General features: G+C 47.7%; 1 long non-coding RNA gene and 1 pseudogene across 2 annotated transcripts; one reads left to right on the forward strand and one right to left on the reverse strand.

The window, feature by feature from the left end:
* The first annotated feature begins 670 nt into the window (after window positions 1-670).
* On the forward strand, window positions 671-3,201 carry LOC136508978 (uncharacterized). 2 transcript variants are annotated; one of them, XR_010772170.1, is made up of 4 exons: window positions 671-1,231; window positions 1,332-1,558; window positions 2,002-2,128; window positions 2,230-3,201. It is a non-coding gene; the product is annotated as an uncharacterized lncRNA (long non-coding RNA). The 2 variants fall into 2 exon arrangements; XR_010772171.1 differs by having other exon boundaries at window positions 2,019-2,128.
* Window positions 3,202-8,385: 5,184 nt separating this feature from the next.
* LOC136507085 (putative pectate lyase 11) lies at window positions 8,386-12,135 on the reverse strand (annotated as a pseudogene).
* Window positions 12,136-20,392: the final 8,257 nt, after the last annotated feature.

Consider the following 20,392-nt stretch of genomic DNA (forward strand, 5'->3'; position numbering starts at 1 on the left):
GTGATGGGGGGGGGGGGAGGGGGAGGGGGGAGGGAGAGGGAGAGGGGAGTATCACCGCCAGTTCAAAACCGTCGGTGATGAGGGCATTTTTGGGGGGGAGGGGGGTCCCATCACCACCGACTTACCACTTGCTGACCCCCTAAACCGGCGGTGATGCCCTCGCCGCAATAGAAATGAGCAGTGGGGCGGATTACGATGGACTTGTGCAGGGGAGGGGATTATACACTGCCTAGGCGGTCTTTAACCAGTAGGGCTGGACAAAAGCTCATTAAGCATGCTTGTGGTTCGTTTTAAAATTGCTTCAATTGCACTTATTTTTGGCTTGGCTCGTTGAAATTGACTTGAAGGTGGGTTTCAAACAAGTCCGGAGAAAAAAAAAAGTTGTATTCACTCGTTATTCACCCACCACCCACCCCTGCGCCCACATCTAGGAATCCGTATCTATCTATCTAAACTATAAATGAGCGAAGAAATTACAAAAATCTCCTACCCACCCAAGATCTCCTCCGTTGGATGTGTCTTGATTTTCCATCCAACGGTTAAGATACAAGTGACGGGTGGACCGCGGAGGGACGATGCTTGTGTGACAGCGTGTTTCGCCTCATCTTCCGTATCAACCACGCCTTGGTCGGCATTTTTTTCACCTACGACGAACATACCCGCCCGCATACCCACCCTCCTCCCTTCCTTGTCTCCGTTGCGAACCGTAGCGTCGTCCTGGCGCCTCCGTAATCCATATTCGCTGGTGGCGATGCCCGCGGCTTGATTGGGCGAAGGCAGAGGCCGAAGGAAACCGCCGCGTCGCTCCGCCCACCCCGCCCCCTCTCTCTCTGTTTCCACCATAATTGTAGCCCCTCAATCACGCAGTACAAATCTCCTCCTCCACCCCGCCCCCTCTCCCACTACCCACTCGCAGAATTCACGACGCACCATAGTCCCGGACGCGCATGCCCTCGCGGGGGCGCCGGGGACGCCACAGTTGCCGGCGCGATGGACGACGGGCCGGCAGGCGGGGAAGCACCGAGCGGGCTCGTCACCGGCAGCACCACGGAGGTGTGTTGTGTGTAAGGACTCCATCGCAGGGCTCCGCGTCGTCGACCGGCCCATTATCAACACCGACCTCGACCGGCGGCGGCATCGGCTTCCCACCCGCCGTCGAGATCTTCCACGCCAAGGTCTGCAGGCCGACTGCTTCCTCTTCGGCGCACCGAGGATGACTACTCCATCGCCGGTACGTTCTTCGGTTCACAACCCCCTCCCTCCTGGCTTTCGCGCACACACTGGTACTGTGTTGTATTACTGGATTTGGATGGTGTTGGTGCGCGATGTAGCCGACGGCGGATAGGACGGAGTGACGCAGGCGCTGATTGTTGTTGATCTGCAGAGGGAGGCCGTAGGTGGGGCTCAGCAGCAAGTAACTCATGCTGTAAATTGACATCTCGCAGCAGGTTTCCACGAGTTGATTTGATTATTGTTGATGATGATTGCCACGGTCGACATTTTGGTGCTTCTTGTCTCCTGCAGGTTTTGTTATCTACTTCGGCAAGATTTGTGCCAGGTAACTAATAATCTGTTCAGTTGCATCCAAAATTTATTTATCTACTATTATATTATTATTGTTGTTGAACTTTGTTTAATGCTATATGTGGAGTTTCAAGAAATAATAAAAATCTACACACCAATTTCATGATTTCATATGATCTACAGTAACATTCTTCAGTATGTTTGTCTTAGTGTATGTCTTAGCAAGGTTGTAGAATATTATTTTACACGGCAAAAGATCTGCCGGCAGGGGAGCCCGTACCTATTTTTTATTCTTCAGCAGAGAAAAAACTGATTACCGATTTTTGTCAGTTCAACTGAAACCCCAATGCGGAAGTGAACCATAGAGGGCTCCCTCCCTTGTCTAATGTTGCTTGTGAGGGATTTAGATGGGTTATCGAGATCTTTAGTTGAGTTTATTTCATTCGGTTAATTGTCATGAACAAATGATATTGACAGGAACTAGAATTGGATAGGGAGCAAGAGAGCAAGGTGGACGGGTGATGCATGCCTTCAGGCATGATCTGCACAGGGTGATGCTCCTTGGGCCAACAACATTGCTTTTGATGGCAATGGGGATAAGATGGTAAATTTTTTGTTTAATTACGCTCCAATATAGTCAATGGAGTAGACTCTCAGATTTAAAACTGTAAAACAAATTACTTTATCTTTCCACTTTTTTGACAGAAAAACGGAGGGGAAGAGACGTCCACACCTGATATATTGCACTGAGCCAGCAAAGAGCTTGCTGACCAACTTAAGAATAAGTTTTACAAAGCAATAGGGGGAGGAGAACTACTCCATGATGGAATAAAATTGCAATTAAAATGGTGCAACAATAATCCCTATTGGAGGAAGGTTCAGTTGAATGGCAAATTGATATCCATAACGCAGTCAGGTGTAATACTCAACAAAGATTGCAATTCACGCATTGGCAATGGTGGTTTTCATAGGAAGAATTTCCAACTTTATACTCTCCTTTTACTGCTAATCTTCATAGGCTAGATATGATATTGTTCTATTCTATATACTATCCTACATATTATAGTTCTTTTTTTACTATGGGCGAATAAAAGTAATTTTAGTGAGCAAACACTGATCGAAAAAAAAAACAGCTTTGAGTACAAGCCTTTTTGGTAACTTCCAAGCTTCTAAAGTATCTAAAGTTTCTTTCAGTAAATCAAAAATTTAGTAAGGTTTCTTTGACAATCTTTATTTTATATTATGAGGATGTGAGTAGTAGGAGGGGGAATGGTGAGATGGTGAGATTATACTAAGCATCCAAGAACACATGGAAGACAGATTTTGATGATGGTAAGAGGGTAGGCAAGCTACACCGTCAAGTGTCAACATACTTCAATCACAAGCTCTGCAAGTGGTTTGATGTGATAGATGGGGATATTAGCTTAACTGAAATGTTTATGTACATCATGCATCAGGACTTTGTAATGTAGCTGTAGCCTATTGTATAGCAGCTTGGTAGTTGATTCTAAATCAGGGTATTATCCTATTGTTTCAAAGTAGAGTTTTCTTTTGATATCCACGTGCGTGTCGCAGGTGCATTTTCACTAGTAAACAAAAAAATGTTGAAGAAAAATCTCATAGTTTTTAAACTAAGTATCTAAATCAAATTTTGATTGCACTTATGATCAATCTTCAAAACAAGACCCATTTGGATAATTTTCTATGCAGAATATTTTTTCCGGGAGGCGGAACAATTTTATTATTAAATTGAAACCATTGTTCCAGGGTGACAAAAAATTATCCTAGCGTTTAAAAAATATTCAAAAAAGTTCCTTCAAAACATGGTCAAGTGTGGTATTATTTTGAAGATCTCAATAAAAAAATCTGATGGTGAAAATAATATCATTATAATTTATATGTAACCTTGTGCTGTACTATTATTATAAAAAAACTGCTCGCAACATTACATTTGTAGCTAGATCCGTCCTTTTGAGATTCATGTTCAATTAGAACATAATTCAAGTTTTGACATGATCACTTGAAATCATATCAATCTAATTCGTAGTGTAGCAACCGTGTTCATCACAACCGTCTACGACTATGAGATCCTAAGGTGAACTTCTTTTAGTCTGACATACTATTTGTCTCTGTGAGATAAAACAACTAAATAATCTACTACGACAGTACAAAATTGAAAAGAAAAATATTTAACTAAATCCAATTTATTTGTTTTTTAGGAGTTTGATTTATTTTTTACGGAGGGAGTTTATCCCTCTCATTTTTTCTAATTTTAATTTCATTCTTTTTTTTTGTAAATTATACTTATATCATTATCACTACCGGACTCAGCGAATTTGCCGAGTGCCAGGGGCACTCGGCAAAGCCCAATTTGCCCCCACCGGTCAACGTCCATCCATCTCCGGCTTTTTTCGCGTAAATTTCACAGCTACGCGGCCGACGGGATTTGAACCTGAGACCTCCTGCTGCGCACAAACCTCCTCTAACACTACACCACACTGTCACTTGTGTCTGGATTACGTTTTAGTTCCCAATATATTATACTAAACCGAGTGTAAATTGTTTGTTTGAGGCGCTAAACGAATTCAAATAAAAAAGTTGTGAACTACAAAGTTTCATAACTTTTCGAGATCTACACTTTTAGTTTATGAAGTTTTTCCATTCGAGGTCGTTTACAAAATTTGAATTTTAAAATTTGGAAATTCAAACGCAGTTTTGCATGACAAGATATTTTCAAATCAAAAAGTTGCCAACTACAATGTTTCGTAACTTTTCGAGATCTACAGAGTTTATTTTGGTTGTTTTTCCATCCGAGGTCGTTCGAAAAGTTCAAATTTTAAAATTTTGAAATTCAAACACAATTTTGCATGACAAGATGATTTCAAATAAAAAAGTTGCCAATTACAAAGTTTCATAACTTTTCGAGATCTACAAAGTTTATTTTGGTTGTTTGATCATCTATTCATCCGACATGGTCGTTCTAACATTGTTCACAAATCTTATATCTCTCTTGTAGTTTCATAAACTACAAGAGAGAGATGTTAGATTTGTGAACAAATTTACTTTCACTTTGTCATATGAAGAAAAGATCAAAACAAACATTATACATCTTGATGAGTTATACAACTTTGTAGTTGAAAACTTTTTCATTTGAATTAATTTACTGCTTTAAAATATGCTTTGAAATTTTCTTTGCCGAGTGTAAAAAAAACACTCGGCAAAGAAGCTCTTTGCCGAGTGTAAAAAAAACACTCGGCAAAGAAGCTTTTTTTGCCTAATGTAAATTGCTTGTTTGAGGCTCTAAACGAATTCAAATAAAAAAGTTGTAAACTACAAAGTTTCATAACTTTTCGAGATCTACACTTTTAGTTTAAGAAGTTTTTCCATCCGAGGTCGTTTATAAAATTTGAATTTTAAAATTTTAAAATTCAAACGCAGTTTTGCATGACAAGATGTTTTCAAATAAAAAAATTGCTAACTATAATGTTTCATAACTTTTTGAGATCTACAAAGTTTATTTTGGTTGTTTGATCATCTGTTCATCCGTCATGGTCGTTCTAACATTGTTCACAAATCTTATATATCTCTCTTGTAGTTTCATAAACTACAAGAGAGAGATGTTAGATTTGTGAACAAATTTACTTTCACTTTGTCATATGAAGAAAAGACCAAAACAAACATTGTACATCTTGATGAGTTGTACAACTTTGTAGTTGAAAACTTTTTCATTTGAATTAATTTACTGCTTCAAAATATGCTTTGAAATTTTCTTTGCCGAGTGTAAAAAAACACTCGGCAAAGGCGTGTTTGCCGAGTGCCCGAAAAACAACACTCGGCAAACCACTTGACACTCGGCAAAGAGCCGGTCTCCGGTAGTGTATAGATTCTTAATTTGAAAATCGTCTACAAAAGTAAAGAAGAGTCATGTAGAATCTGGTTTGGGTAACAAAGGGTAAATTGGTGTTTCCTTTATTTCCCACGTCACGTACTCCTAATCGGACAGGGATAAATTTCTGTGGACGATGGGGCCAAGCTATTGCTCGTGCGCCATAGTCCAGACGTCTGCGGAGGAGTTGCACGAACACACGGTATGAGACTCGGTTTCGGTGCGCGCGTACTCATTGGAGTTTTTGGGCACATGCACCATTGGATGAAGGTGTAAAAATAATAACAGATTTGCTCACTCGGACACAATGATGTTGAAATCGGACGCGGAAAGAGTTTGTCGGATCGAGTCTTCATAGGAAGGAGTTCGTGTCTGATCTGGACTTCGTATCCCTTGCTTTTGAACGCAGAACGACGCGGAAGGGGAGCCGAAATGGAATCGGGATGTATTTGGCATCACTGATGGATGATTACTTTAGAATCTTTTTAGGTGCAGAGATTAGAGATATATTGCTTTTAATCATGGTGAGATTATATACTTTTAGGCCTTTTTTAGACCAAAATTACATGAAAACAAAGGGCTAGGAGGCGGAAGCCATAGATTTTCCAGCAGCTGTATCCGAGAAGAACAGGAAAATAAATTAGGTGGGCGATGGGCTCAACCGGCCGTGCGCACCCAAATTTTTTTCCGAAGAACACGTCAGAAGCTAGGATTCCGAGATCTGGTCGGTGGGCAGGCAGCACGCACTATAAATCGCAACCCTGGCTGCGCGCGGCGAGAGACATTGCTACGCACGCGGCTGCTGCGGTCCGACTCCGATGGCCGCCGACCGGCCGCTTCTGGTGGTGCACGACGAGGAGGAGGGCCACCTCGTGTACGACCTGCTGATCGCCGATGACGAGGAGGAGATCAAGATGGTGGCGGCGGCCTGCTCCCCGCGGCCCGTCGCGCGCTTCCCCTCGCCGACCGGCTGCCGCGCCTTCGCCGCTTCTGGCGGCGCCGTCCTGGGCGCCCCCTACGACTTTTGGGACACCGTGTTCCACGACACGGTGATGCAGGTCGGCGGCTACGGTTTCTGGGAGCGGCAGGCGAGCCCGCGGATGCGCGACGCCGAGGGCCGCCTCGTCCGGTGGTGGCCCAAGGGCCGCGGCTTCGGCTCGCCACGCGCGTTCGGCAGCTACAGGGACGCGCCCGCCATGCTCCCCCTGTTGGTGCCGGGACCGGGAGACGCCGCCGCCGCCGCCGCCGGCACCGTCATCAGGATGGACACCATCCTCTTCGTCGGCATCTACGGCTTCGAGAAGCTCCGGCTGCTCCCCATCCCCGGCGGGTGCTGGCAGTGGCACGCCGTCCCGCTCCCGAAGCCCCCCGTGGGGCGCCTGGCCGAGAACGAGCTCGCGTTCGTCTCGGCGTACTGTGCAGTGGGCACGCGCGTGTGGATCTCCGTCACCGGCAAGGGCACATTCTCCCTGGACGCCGCCGACGAGCACAGCGCGACGTGGCGGACGGAGGGGACGTGGCAGCTGCCATTCCAGGGCCGCGGGCTCCACGTCCCGGAGCTTGGCTCATCGGTCATCGGCCTCACCGCCGACGACAAAGGCTTCCTGTGCGCGTGCGACGTCACCACCGGGGCCGTGCGGCACGTGTGGCCGCAGACGTTCCCCTGGCCCTGGGAGGAGTGCGTCATCAGCAGCGGCCGAGTCTCGAGGCCTCGGGACATGCCAACCCTGGCGTACCTGGGCGACGGCAGGTTCTGCATCTGCCGGCCGATGAGCACCATGGAGCCGACCAACTACGGGCCCCCCATCACCTACGATGCCTGCTGCTTCTTGGTGGTGGAGCTCAAGCGCTTGTCGTCATCGTCGAGTCTTGAGCTTGCCAAGCGTGGGAAGATGACCTACATGTGGCCGCCGCAAGGCCGGCAATCCCCATAAATCGGCTTTATCCAGCCTGCCACCTGATGATCGACGACTAACACTTTAATTTGTACTACTCCACTATGTTGTATGCTTTCTTATGCATATGCATCTACTTATATGTATACATGATCCGTCCGTTGAAACAAAAAGAAATACAAATTGAAGAAAAGCTGTCTTTTACAATTTGATATGATATGATGCTGCTCTATCATAGGGTCATCAGCCTAGGGGAAGGGAGCTTGCAGTAAGAATTGGATAGCTCCTCTTGTGACTCACAAAATTAACATATCTCTTCATATGTCCTTGCTGTTTGGTGTCACTAGCTTGGGTAATTCAGCCCATTCCCGCCATGCTGCTACCCACTTAGGGCCTATTTGGTAGAGCTCCATCAGCTCCAGATTCATCAAACCAAATTTTGATCCAACGTTTGCAGCCAAACGCTTTTGGATCCGGCAGCTCCATCGTGGATCTGCTCACCAAATCCAAGTTTGGTGGAGTTTAGAGAAATTACCCACACACCTCCCCGGCCGTGGCCCCTCCTCGCCTCAGTTGCCATGGCCCCTCCCCGGCTGCACACCTTGTTGCACGGATTGCTCACTTGGTTCTTGGGCTACACCAGAGTTTTCGATGGCTGTCGGGTTGTGCTTGACCTGGCAGAAAAAATTGTTTTTATTCTTGTTTCTTTTGAAAAATATTATAGAAAAATGAGTCTTGTTCCTTGTGATATGCTATAGGCATGAAAATTATGGTCGTTATAATTGTTTATATACTTTACCTTAGTCACATGTTATCTATTATGTCTAGTAAATCATTTCTAACTTCTTTTTAAAACATCATATTTCCTTAGGGTAAATGTAAGGCCCCAAGTTTCATTATGACAAAACATTATCTGGAGTCTGTGTTTTTGACGAATTATTTTGAATCTTTTTTATTAGCTGGGATCTGTATATAAGTGTTTTCCAAACAATGGCTAGTAAATGGTAATGCTTCCTGGATAGGGATCCTAGGATTTGTATGACCTGTGCCGAGCCTATTGAATAACTGAAGGAGCTAGATTTTGCTTTTCAACAACCCAACAATGATAGAAAAAGGTCATACAAAAAACACTTGCTATCATGTCCTGCTCCTCACTGAACAACTAAAATGTCATATACAATAGCTGTCCATTGCTTCATCTGCTTACCAAGGAGATTGGACTGAAAAATTCTCAGAGCCTCCAGCTTTAATTTTCAGCACAGAGACCCCTCCTTGCATGACAGAACCCCTACAGAGGCCGTGATTGCCGGCACAAAAGAGGCCGCCTTGGCAAAAGCTAGGGGCCTTAACGTCAGGTGTAGGAGTACCAGATGATGTGAAGAATGCGCCGTTGAGCATCGTATCACTTTCAGATATCCAGGTCCACTCACTCTTTGGTGCTACCTCACGCTTGGTCACCTGAAGAAAATTTTCACAGTTCAGACTAGTTTGCTTCTGATCATCTGAAAATAACAGGCAGCTCTCCTGGTTTGCTTTCTAAAAATTATGCTGCGACATACTCATTTTTTAATAGAAAATAGCAATATTTTTTGTTGAACTTATATGTAATGACTAGAGTACCAGAATAATAGATTCTTTAGAATCTTCACGAAAGATCATGGACATAGTTTCAGACTAAGGGGCCTTCTTCAGAAACACAGCTTTGCAAGAAAACAAAACTGAGAACAAAAGTTGCTGAAGGGGACAGATGATAAAACACAAACCTCTTTGGCCTTGTCGGCAAGGAATCGATTGCCATGGCTCAGAATTGTCGGTGAAGCACTGCCACCAATGGCATACATCTCCCATTTTATGTAGTCGTTGTTGATGACGTGAAACAGTCCGAACCGGCACCTATATATATCAAGTACAGTCATCATATTGCTTGATGATTAGACTATTTTTAGTTAATGGAATGCTAAATAAAATACTGTTACTTTATTATTAAACACAAAATAAAATGCATGGCTTCTTGATCACTACTGGAATCTTAAGATTTGCCGAGTGCCTGCGGCACTCGGCAAAGCCCGAAATACACTCGGCAAAGGCTTTGCCGAGTGCCGCACTCGGCAAAGGGCACTCGGCAAAGAATTAATCGGCAAAGAAGCTTTGCCGAGTGCTTTTTGTCGGGCACTCGGCAAAGCCTTTGCCGAGTGTCGGAAAAGCACTCGGCAAAGATTTACACTCGGCAAAATGAAAATGCGAAAAAAACCAAAAATAATAGCAAAATTTTTCAAAAAAAAAAATTGCCACCAGCCAATGAAAATGCGAAAAAAAACAAAAAATAATAGCAAAATTTTTCAAAAAAAAATTTTTGCGCTAAATTCACAGCTGACGCAGCCAGCGGGATTCAAACTCACGGCCTCTCCCTCGTGTGTCTGCTGCTCTACCACTACACTACACTACACTGTCACTTGTGTCTAGATTCCGTTATCTATCCTCATATATTATACTAAACCGAGAGTAAATTGCTTGTTTGAGGCCCTAAACGAATTTAAATTAAAAAGTGGTTAACTACAAAGTTTCATAACTTTTCGAGATCTACAATTTTCATTTAGGAAGTTTTTCCATCCGAGGTCGTTTGAAAAATTCGAATTTTAAATTTGAGAGATTCAAACGTAGTTTTGCAATATAAGATGATTTCAAATCAAAAAGTTGTCAACTACATAGTTTCATAACTTTTGGAGATCTACAATTTTCATTTAGGAAGTTTTTCCATCCGAGGTCGTTTAAAAAATTCGAATTTTAAATTTGAGAGATTCAAACGTAGTTTTGCATGATAAGATGATTTCAAATCAAAAAGTTGTCAACTACATAGTTTCATAACTTTTGGAGATCTACAATTTTCATTTAGGAAGTTTTTTCATCCGAGGTCTTTTGAAAAATTCAAATTTTAAAATTTTTAAATTCAAACGTCGTTTTTGCATGACAAGATGATTTCAAATTAAAATGTTGTCAACTACAAAATTTCATAACTTCTCAAGATCTACAAAGTTTATTTTGGTCATTTGTTCATCCGACATAGTGGTAGTAACATTGTTCATAAATCTTATATCTCTCTTCTACTTTCACGAAACTGATATGAGAGATATGAGAGAGATGTAGATTTTATGAACAACGTTATTGTCGCTTTGTCAAATGAAGAAATGACCAAAATAAACTTTGTAGATCTTGAGAAGTTATACAACTTTGTAGTTGAAAAGTTTTTCATTTGAATTCATTTAGGGCCTCAAAAATTGCTTCAAAAAAATAATTAGCCGAGGGCCAAAAAAAAATGCACACGGCAAAATGCCTCTTTGCCGAGTGCTAGAAAAAAGGCACTCGGCAAAGACGCATTTTGCCGAGTGCCAAAAAATGACACTCGGCAAAATACATATTTGCCGAGTGTTAGAAAAAAGGCACTCGGCAAAGACACATTTTGCCGAGTGCCAGAAAAAAGGCACTCGGCAAAGACGCATTTTGCCGAGTGCCAAAAAATAGCACTCGGCAAAATACATCTTTGCCGAGTGCCGAAAAAAACACTCGGCAAAGTCATCTTTGTCGAGTTTTTTTTTTTTTGCCGAGTGTATTTTATTTGGCACTCGGCAAAGACCGTCTTTGCCGAGTGTCCGATAAAATACACTCGGCAGAGCCTCCGACACTCGGCAAAGTGCCGGTTTCCGGTAGTGGATCATGCATGCACCTTGGCATTCTCTGTACAAGACCTGGTCCGAAACGGTTAAACGCAACAGTGACCTTCATGTTCTTGTCATCAGTGAAATCGTCGCTGTGACATAGCAGCATCGTCTTGTTATGGTTCCTGAGGACGTTGTTGGACAGGGTCACGTTCGTGGAGACGCCCGTGACATCGATGAGGCCTCGAGCGTGCAGTGGTCCACCCACACATGCGTGGAGTGGAAGGCGGCGATGCCGTCACCCTCGTCCGACTCCGACGATGTCGCCTGTGCAGGCCTGCAGCCGCGTATGGTGATCCCGTGGATGATAACGTCGCTGACGTTTCGCACCACAAAGCAGGTGCCGCCGTCGCCGACGACCACGTCCGCGCGGCGGCCGTCGACGGTCTTGCGCGAGGCGACGAGCAGCTCCTGCTTCGGGCTGATGGTCATGTCGCGAGCCAACGTGATCCACAGCGGCTCCTTCTAGACGAGGCCGTACCCGAGCGTGCCCGGCGCCGGGCTCGCCGGGTCGGCGACGTCGCTGGGGTCAGTCACCACGTACGTCTTGCCGTTCTTGCCGCCGACGGTGCCGCGGCCGAAGCCGACCGCGCATTCCGCGAGGCGCTGCCGGTTGTCGGCCCAGCTGGTGTCGTAGCGCCAGCAGTCGTCCACCGGAAGGACCTGGGAAGGCCCCGAAGGCTGTCAACCTCGACGAACCACGCGTCCAAGTTCACCTCGGACGTGTGGGCGCCGACTAGGAGCAGCGGTGGTATCTGGACTCTGTTGCCAGCAACCACATGACGGGCTCCAAGGCATCCTTCTTCGAGCTCGACGACGATGTTACCGGTACGGTGAAGTTTGGTGACGGCTCAAGGGTGGCAATCCAAGGGCGCAGCACCATCATCTTCAGGCGCCAGAACGGGGAGAACCGCGCGCTAACGGATGTATATTACATCCCGCAGCTGCGTTCCAGCATCATCAGCATTGATCAGCTGGATGAGCGCAGTAGCGAGGTACTGATCAAGGACGGAGTCCTTAGGATCAGGGAGGCACACCGGTGTACCTACTCGACCTAAAGGTAGAGCAACCGATGTGCCTGGCGGCAAGGCACACTGAGGAACCGTGGATGTGGCATGCCCGGTTCGGATATCTCAGCTTCGACGCGCTTGGTCGGCTGGAGAAGATGATCCGAGGGCTACCCCACGTCAAGCACGGAGGCGAGCTATGTGACAGCTGCCTAGCCGGGAAGCAGAGGAGGCTACCATTCCCAAAGGTGGCCAAGTATCACGCGAACAACGCTCTCGAGCTCGTCCACGGCGATCTCTGCGGGCCGATCACGCCAGCTATAAATGGTGGTCGGCGGTACTTCCTCCTGCTCATGGATGATTGCAGTCGCTACATGTGGCTGCAACTCCTGACGAGCAAGGACGAAGCAGCGGCGGTGATGAATGGTCGAGATGACGACTAGAGGAGGGGTGAATAGTCTTTTCTAAAACTTAATCGTGTCGGCTAACCGATACAAATGCGGAATTGAAACTATCGGTCTAGCCAAGACTATACCCCACTATATATATTCACTAGCACCTTGCAAAGATAACAATTATGCAACAAAGGTGTCGGGCTAGTTAGAGCTCACCTAACCAATTCTAGGAGCAAGGTCACACAAACCTATGCCACTAGTACTTTAAGCTACAAGGGAGCTCCTACACATGCTAGTAAGCAAAAGCACAAAGCTAACTAAGCTCACTAGCAATGCTCAATAACAAGGCAACCAATGCCTAATTAGAGAGCGCAAAGACTTAGCTACACAAACTAAGCAATGTGACTAACAAGGTTACTAAAACTAAATTAGCCACGCAAGGGAGCTACTTCTATGCTACACAAGCAAGAAGGTAATTAGCAAGCTACACAAGCTATCTAATTACAAGAGCAACTACACAAGCTTAATATGTATAAAAGTAATTGCAAGCTTGTGTAATGGGGATGCAAACCAACGGAAAGAACAAGGTTGACACGATGATTTTTCTCCTGAGGTTCACGTGTTTGCCAACACGCTAGTCCCCGTTGTGTCGATCGCTCACTTGGTGGTTCGGCGGCTAATTAGCATCACCCGCTAAGCCCGCACGTCGAGCACCGCAAGAACCTACCCCTTGAGTAAGGGTAGCTCAATGACACGCTTTACTAGAGTTGCTCTTCGCGGCTCCTGCGGGGCGAGCACAATGCCCCTCACAAGCACTTCTCCGGAGCGCCGCACAAGCTTCTTGCATGCTTCGACGGAGACCACCACCAAGCCGTCTAGGAGGTGGCAACCTCCAAGAGTAACAAGCACCACTGGCTAGCAACTCGATCACCTAGTGCCACTCGATGCAACCTCACGATGCAATCGCACTAGAATTGCTCACTCACACAATCGAATGATCACTATCAAGTATATGTGTGATGGAGGGCTCCCAAGCACTCACAAGCATGGACACTAAATCCCTTGAGGTGCTCAGCACCAGCCATGGCCGAAGGCCACTTCTATTTATAGCCCCAAGGGCTAAACTAGCCGTTACCCCTTCACTGGGTAAAAATCGGGCCGACCGGACGCTCCGGTCGTGTTGATCGGACGCTGGACCGCAGCGTCCGGTCGTCTGCAGACGGCCACGTGTCCTGATTCCAACGGTCACTTGACCTGACCGGACGCAGCAGCTTCAACTGACCGGACGCTGGACCTCAGCGTCCGGTCGTTTCCAGTAAGCTCCCCGAGGCGTATTTCTTCGACCGGACGCGTCCGGTCCACCTTGACCGGACACAGACCAGCGTCCGGTGCAATACCCTCGGTACTGTGCAGACCCGTCAGTTTGACCGGACGCAGAAACCAGCGTCCGATGCTTTCAGACCCAGCGTCCGGTTAGTTGACCGACGCCAGCGTCTTCGCGACCAACTCGTTTTCACTTCTAACTTCTTCACCCTTGCTCCAATGTGCCAACCATAAGAATTTACATCCGGCGCAATAGAAAATAGGCATTTCATTTTCCCGAAAGCGCCGAACACATCTCACCCCTGCAAACACCACCTCTTTTGTAAATGTGCCAACATCACCAAGTGTACACCACCATGTGTATGTGTGTTAGCTTTTCACAATCATTTCCCAAAGGATGTTAGCCACTCAACTTGCCACGCCACTCGATCCTAGCGACGATGCAAAGTTAGATCACTCGAGTGGCACTAGATGACCGATATGTAAACAAGTTTGCCCCTCTTGATAGTATGGCCATCTATCCTAAACCCGGTCATAAACTTCTCTACACACCTATGACCGGTGAAATAAAATGCCCTAGGTTATACCTTTGCCTTGCGCATTCCATTCCATCTCCGTCAATGTCGATGCAACACATGCACCAACACGATCAACAATGATATGATCCACTTCATATCATCACGTGATCATATTGGTTCATCGATCTTGACTTCACTTGCTCTTCACCGTTGCCATCGTCCATCGGCGCCAAGTCTTGCTCAAGCTTCACCGCCACGCGGTCCATCACTCCAAAGCCTTTGACTTGCCCTTCACGCTTGCAACCGGTCCATCAAGCCAAGTCTTGTCTTGATCTTCTCCACCTTGATCACATGACTCAATGTCATGTCTCATGTGCAATAAGCTCCTTCATCATCACATGTGTGAGCTTTGCAACATCTCCAAGCCATTTTCACCTCCATGGCATATGTTGCTCATACACATGTACCTGTGGACTAATCACATGTGTATCTCACATAAACATAATTAGTCCACCTAAGTTGTCACTCAATTACCAAAACCAAACAAGGACCTTTCAGGTGATCAAGGAGTTAAAAACGCACGCGGAGGCCAAGGGCGGTAAGAAGCTCCGCGTGCTGAGGACTGATCGCGGCGGCGAATTCACTTTGGTGGAGTTCGCTGTGTACTGCACGAATCAGGGTGTGGTGCGACACCACACCGTGTCATACTCGCCACAATAGAATGGCGTGGTGGAGAGGTGGAACCAGACGGTGGTCGGCATGGCTCGATCCATAATGAAGGCCAAAGGCATGCCGGCAAGGTTCTAGGGTGAGGCAGTGACTACGGCGGTGTTTATCCTCAACCGCGCTCCAACCAAGGCCCTAACGAGCAAGACGCCGTTCGAAGCTTGGTATGGGCGCAAGCCGAGCATGTCCTTTCTCTGGATATTCGGCAGCATCGGCCACGTCAGGAAGACGAAGCCAAACCTCACCAAGCTGGAGGACAAGAGCACACCAATGGTGTTCCTGGGCTACGCGGAGGGTACCAAGGTGTACCAGCTCTATGACCCATGCAGACACAAGGTACTTGTCTCGCGTGATGTCGTGTTCGACGAGAAGGCAGCTTGGGACTAGAGTAGTCTGAGCACGGGGGAAGCTGGCGGCTTCACCAGCACCTTCGTCATCGAGCACCTAGTCATCCACGGTGGTGGAGACGCTAGGAAAGAGGTGCCGAGCACTCCAGCGGCAGAGTCGAGCACTCCTGGGGCAGTGCCATGCACTTCGGGAGGGATGCCGAGCACTCCGGGAGGAGTGCCGAGCACTTCTGAAGGGATGCCGAGCATGCCAGGAGTGGCGCCGGGAGGTTCTGCAGTGGTGGCGACCACTCCAGGATGGGTGCCAAGCACTCCCTTGGCGGAGCCAAGAGGTCTTGCAGTGGTGCCGACCACTCCAAGACTAAGGCTGAGCACTCCTATAGTGGTGCCGAGCACTGTAGGAGCAGTGACGAGCTGTCCAGAAGTAGTGCCGAGCACTATAACCAGGGTGCCGAGAACTCAAGGTGTTGTGCCGAGCACTCTAGCAGAACAGGGAACTCCATCGATGTCGATCGAGTTCGCCTCACCTCCCGGTGACATCACTGAGTTCGTGGATGCCTTCCACAAAGGTGAGGAGATACGGTTCCATAGGCTGGACGACATTGTCGGCGGCATAGGACCCTCAAGCCTAGCTGGTCGACTGCTCAATGATGAAGAGCTGCTGCTCGTCAGTGCAGAGGAACCACCCATGTTCGCGCTAGCCGAGCGCAACGGAAACTGGCAACGGGCGATGCTGGAGGAGATGAAGGCGATCGAGGAAAACGAGACATGGCAGCTCATCGATCCACCTCTAGGATGCCATCTGATCAGCCTGAAATGGGTGTACAAGGTCAAGCAGGACGAGCTTGGTGCCATTGTAAAACATAAGGCGCGCCTCGTCGCCTAAGGCTTTGTTTAGCGCGAGGGCATAGACTTCGAGGAGGTCTTTACGTCAGTAGCGCGCATGGAGTCTGTTTGTTTGCTACTAGCCTTGGCAGCAGCAAAGGACTGGCGCGTCCATCACTTGGACGTTAAATCGGCCTTCCTCAACGGCAAGCTGGCGGAGACGGTCTTCGTCAAGCAACCTCCAAGTTTCGCCATCAAGGGAGAGGAGCACAGGGTGCTCCGACTGCATAAGGCGCTCTACGGGCTACGGTAGGCCCCACGAGCATGGAACGCCAAGCTTGACGCCACCCTGGCGAGCTTAGGTTTCAGCGGTGCGCAACCGAGCACACGCTCTACATGCGGTGAAGGGGGAAGGAGGAGCTCGTCGTCGGCGTGTATGTGGATGATTTGATCATCACCGGCGCGTGCACGGAGGACATCAACGGCTTCAAGCGTGAGATGGCGGCTCGTTTTTGAATGAGCGATCTCGGCGCACTCTCCTACTACCTCGGCATCGAGGTGAGACAGGGGAAGGAGGAACTCACGCTCGGTTAGAGCGTGTATGCCTCCAAGCTATTGGAGCGGAGCGGCATGGCTGAGTGCAAGCCATGCGTGACTCCGATGGAGGAGCGGCTGAAGCTGACAAAGGCCAGCACCGCGGTCTGCACTACCTAGTCCACACGAGGCCGGACATTGTGTTCGCCATGGGTTACGTTAGTCGCTTCATGGAGGATCCCAGAGAGGATCACTAGGCTACGGTGAAGCGGCTATTGCGCTACGTCAAGGGGACGGTGGATCAAGGGATCATCTTTCCAAAGACCGGCAGGAGTAGGCTGTAGCTCACTATGTTCAGTGATGCAGACATGGCGGGGGACATCGACGGACGACGGAGCTCCTCTGGCATGCTCGTCTTCCTCGGGTCGGCTCCAATTTCATGGCTGTCACTGAAACAGAAGGTGGTGGCACTATCTACGTGCGAGGCAGAGTATGTAGCAGCGTGCCAAGTTGTGTGGCTGTGCCGGCTGCTGGGCGAGCTGACCGATGCAGAAGCTCACCCACCAGCACTGATGGTGGACAACCAGCCCGCCATCGCCCTCGCGAAGAATCCGGTTCTGCACGACCGAAGCAAACACATCGACGTGAAGTTCCACTTCCTCAGGGACTATGTCGATGGAGGGCAGATCGTCATCGAGTTCATCGAAACTGGTCGGCAACTCGCAGACATCCTCACCAAGCTGCTCGGATGTCTTCGACTCACAGAGCTGAAAGAGATGATCGACATGGAGGGGGTACAAGGGATAGCAGTAGGATTAGGGGAAGAATTGTTAGATAATCTACTGCTTCCTTATGTGAACACACAGCAAGGGAAGGCGGCACCGAAAAGGCCCCCTGTTATGGTACTGTAGCCGCTGCAGAGGTAGGCGCCGAACGGCTCACCTGTCGGACTGTAGCCACATGCAGGGACAGGCACAGAAGTCAGTCTTGCTGTGTTATCTAGTTACTGTTGCAGCATGTGCGCTATACTAGGACTAGATGGATAGAGTTGTATATATAGTTTGCCACTGCAACTCAACAAAGAGAGTTCAGTTTTGCCATCTTCTAGACAGGGCTCCAGCCAACGCTGGTGCTTGTACTGTGTGTGTATGTTCTGTTCTCCCTCTTCTTCTACCTCGAGCCATAGTGTGTGTGGTCGGACAGCCTCGGTCGTGGTTGGCAAGACTGGTGAGTGGTTGACTCTCCTGAGCCAGTGATCCTGTGGGCTAACAAACAACACAACATACTTTTTACTCCAGGTGCCTCTCCGACTTCTTGTCCCTCGTCGTCGTCGTCGTCGTCTCAGGCGGGGGTGCCTCTCAGACGAAGCGCGGCGTCATGGGCGGCATAGCCAACGGGTTGGACAGAGGTAGCTGCCTTGGATGCAGGGAAAAATAGGGTAGTTGTTGTGGAGCCCATAGTATTGGGGGAGATACAACTCCCCCTTTACGGAAGAAGAGGTGTTTTTTGTGACCACCAAGAAAGGGGGGCTATTGGGGATCCGCTGGAGCAACAAGACAACCCCATCTCTCCCAATATGACAGGTTTATAGGGATGAGGGATGGTATTGGGGAGCTGCTTGAGATGCTCTAAGAGCAACTCCAGCAGGAACCCTACTTAAGCCCCGTAGCTAAATAGGGGTGCCCGTGCTAAAAACACAGCTCCAGTAGAGTGTCTAAATTTGGGTGGGCACCCAAATCTCCCTCTGGCACCCATTCCTAGGGGCTCTAGGCCAAGCCCCCAAATCCGTTGGTGTTTTGTTTCATTCGTGCGCATCCCTTCTCCCCTCACTACTACACAAACGTTTATGGAGGCGGGCGTTTTTGATTTTCCGCGGCGGGCAAAGCCGTCCGCCGCGGCCTAGAGGCCACGGTAAATCGTGGCTTAACCGCGGCGGGCGGCTTTGCCCGCCGCGGTTAACCGATTTACCACGGCGGGCGATGTAACGTGCCCGCTGCGGTAAACATACTTTTACCACGGCGGTCACGTTGAACCGCCCGCCGCGGTAAATTATTTTACCGCGGCGGACACAGTACAGAGCCCGCCGTGGTTATGTTCGTTAGCCGTGGCGGGCATTATTATTTGCCCGCCTCGGTAAATTTTTTCCTGAATTAAAAAAAATACAGCAGCCATATAATTAAATTCAAATTCAAATTCAAATTCAAATCACATCCAGATTTCACAAATTAAACTTAAAAAGTATGCAGGCATTACACATGAGATAATATACATATATATACATTCACTTAGTCGTTCTTGTCATTGTTAATTCATTACATTTACATATTAAAGTCGTTATACATGCCCTAAGGAGTAATCTTGCGGACGCATCATCGTGGGCCATTTCCTCAGCCTCTCGTACTCCGGTAAAATCGCTAGCTGGCTGTTTTCATTGAAGAACGTGCTCCCTTCAAGCATGCATTTGTCTAAGACAAACTTACATATGTCCGCCTTTGTCTGCTTGAAGGAGTGTTGGGTGCTCTGCACGTCTCTCCACCAGTTCAATCCATTCTTGGGCACCCTCCAACTGCTGCTATACTGCTTGCACTCCCTCAGGTACTCACAGACGTAGAAGCCACAGGTTTGTGATCCTACCGGTTGTTTGGCACACTGCATGATCGATACACAAGCATTAGAATACAGGCATTAGAACGCTTATGAACAGAACGCACAATTAAAACTTTCAAATACTTACCGGAAAGTTGCGTCTGATTTTGATGCGGTTCTTATGCTTAGCCTTAAAATTCTCTGTTCTTCGATCATAGCATTCAGGATCCTTCACGTACTCCTTATAAGCGCTATATGAAATGTACTAGTATTAGGCAGGGCATTAGAACGCATATGAGAAGACAGTTCAGTCACTTACACTCTGAGGCAATCTTCAAAGGCCTTGTACCCTTTTAAGTTTGGCATTCTCAACAAATCAAATACGCAGGCCCTGCCATCCTGAGGGTAGATGATAAATGCAACCCAGTGACCCTCGAGGCCTTGGCTGCGCCATTGAAACAAAATACAGGTTACAATGAGAAATAATAATACTAGCTAGCTACCCACTTATCTCTACAGGCATGTCTTCGACTTACCCAAAGTGGTAGGCAGCTACGATACACCCATTTCTCCTGATCTTCTTCATTGCTCCTAGTATGTACCTTGAAATGTTCAACTTCTCATTGTCCATCAGTTTCTTCCTGTGCGCCTCTCTCTGTCGCTTGGTCAAGTCTTTCATGGTTGGATGATTGTCATCTAGGTGGTAACCAATGATGACTCTTTGAGCAATATGCATTGGAGATAGATAGATAACATCAAGTTTTAGTTCCTTGGATATATAGGCCATCAACCTGCAAGGACAAGCCATCGTGGCATATATAAGTAGTCTTGACCGATTCAAAGGCAGGTGATATGTGAAACTCGCAATTCATCACTTACATAGAGAACAAGGTGACTTGGGCGATGTCAAGGTCTTGTTCCCGTAGTAGTCTGTACATGTCGTGGAAGTCCACGGGGAGTTCTACATCGTTGCCGGGCAAGTGGAAGTACTCCGCCACAACCTTGACTAGAAAACCATGTAGGCCAGCTTTTGCCGCTTCCATGTACCAGAGATGAAACCTCCTTGTCTCCCACCTTTCCTCGTCGATGAGCTGGGCCTTGGTTATCATGAAC

This window comes from Miscanthus floridulus, chromosome 15 (assembly GCF_019320115.1).
Source record: "Miscanthus floridulus cultivar M001 chromosome 15, ASM1932011v1, whole genome shotgun sequence".
In the NCBI taxonomy this organism is placed as follows: Eukaryota; Viridiplantae; Streptophyta; class Magnoliopsida; order Poales; family Poaceae; genus Miscanthus; species Miscanthus floridulus.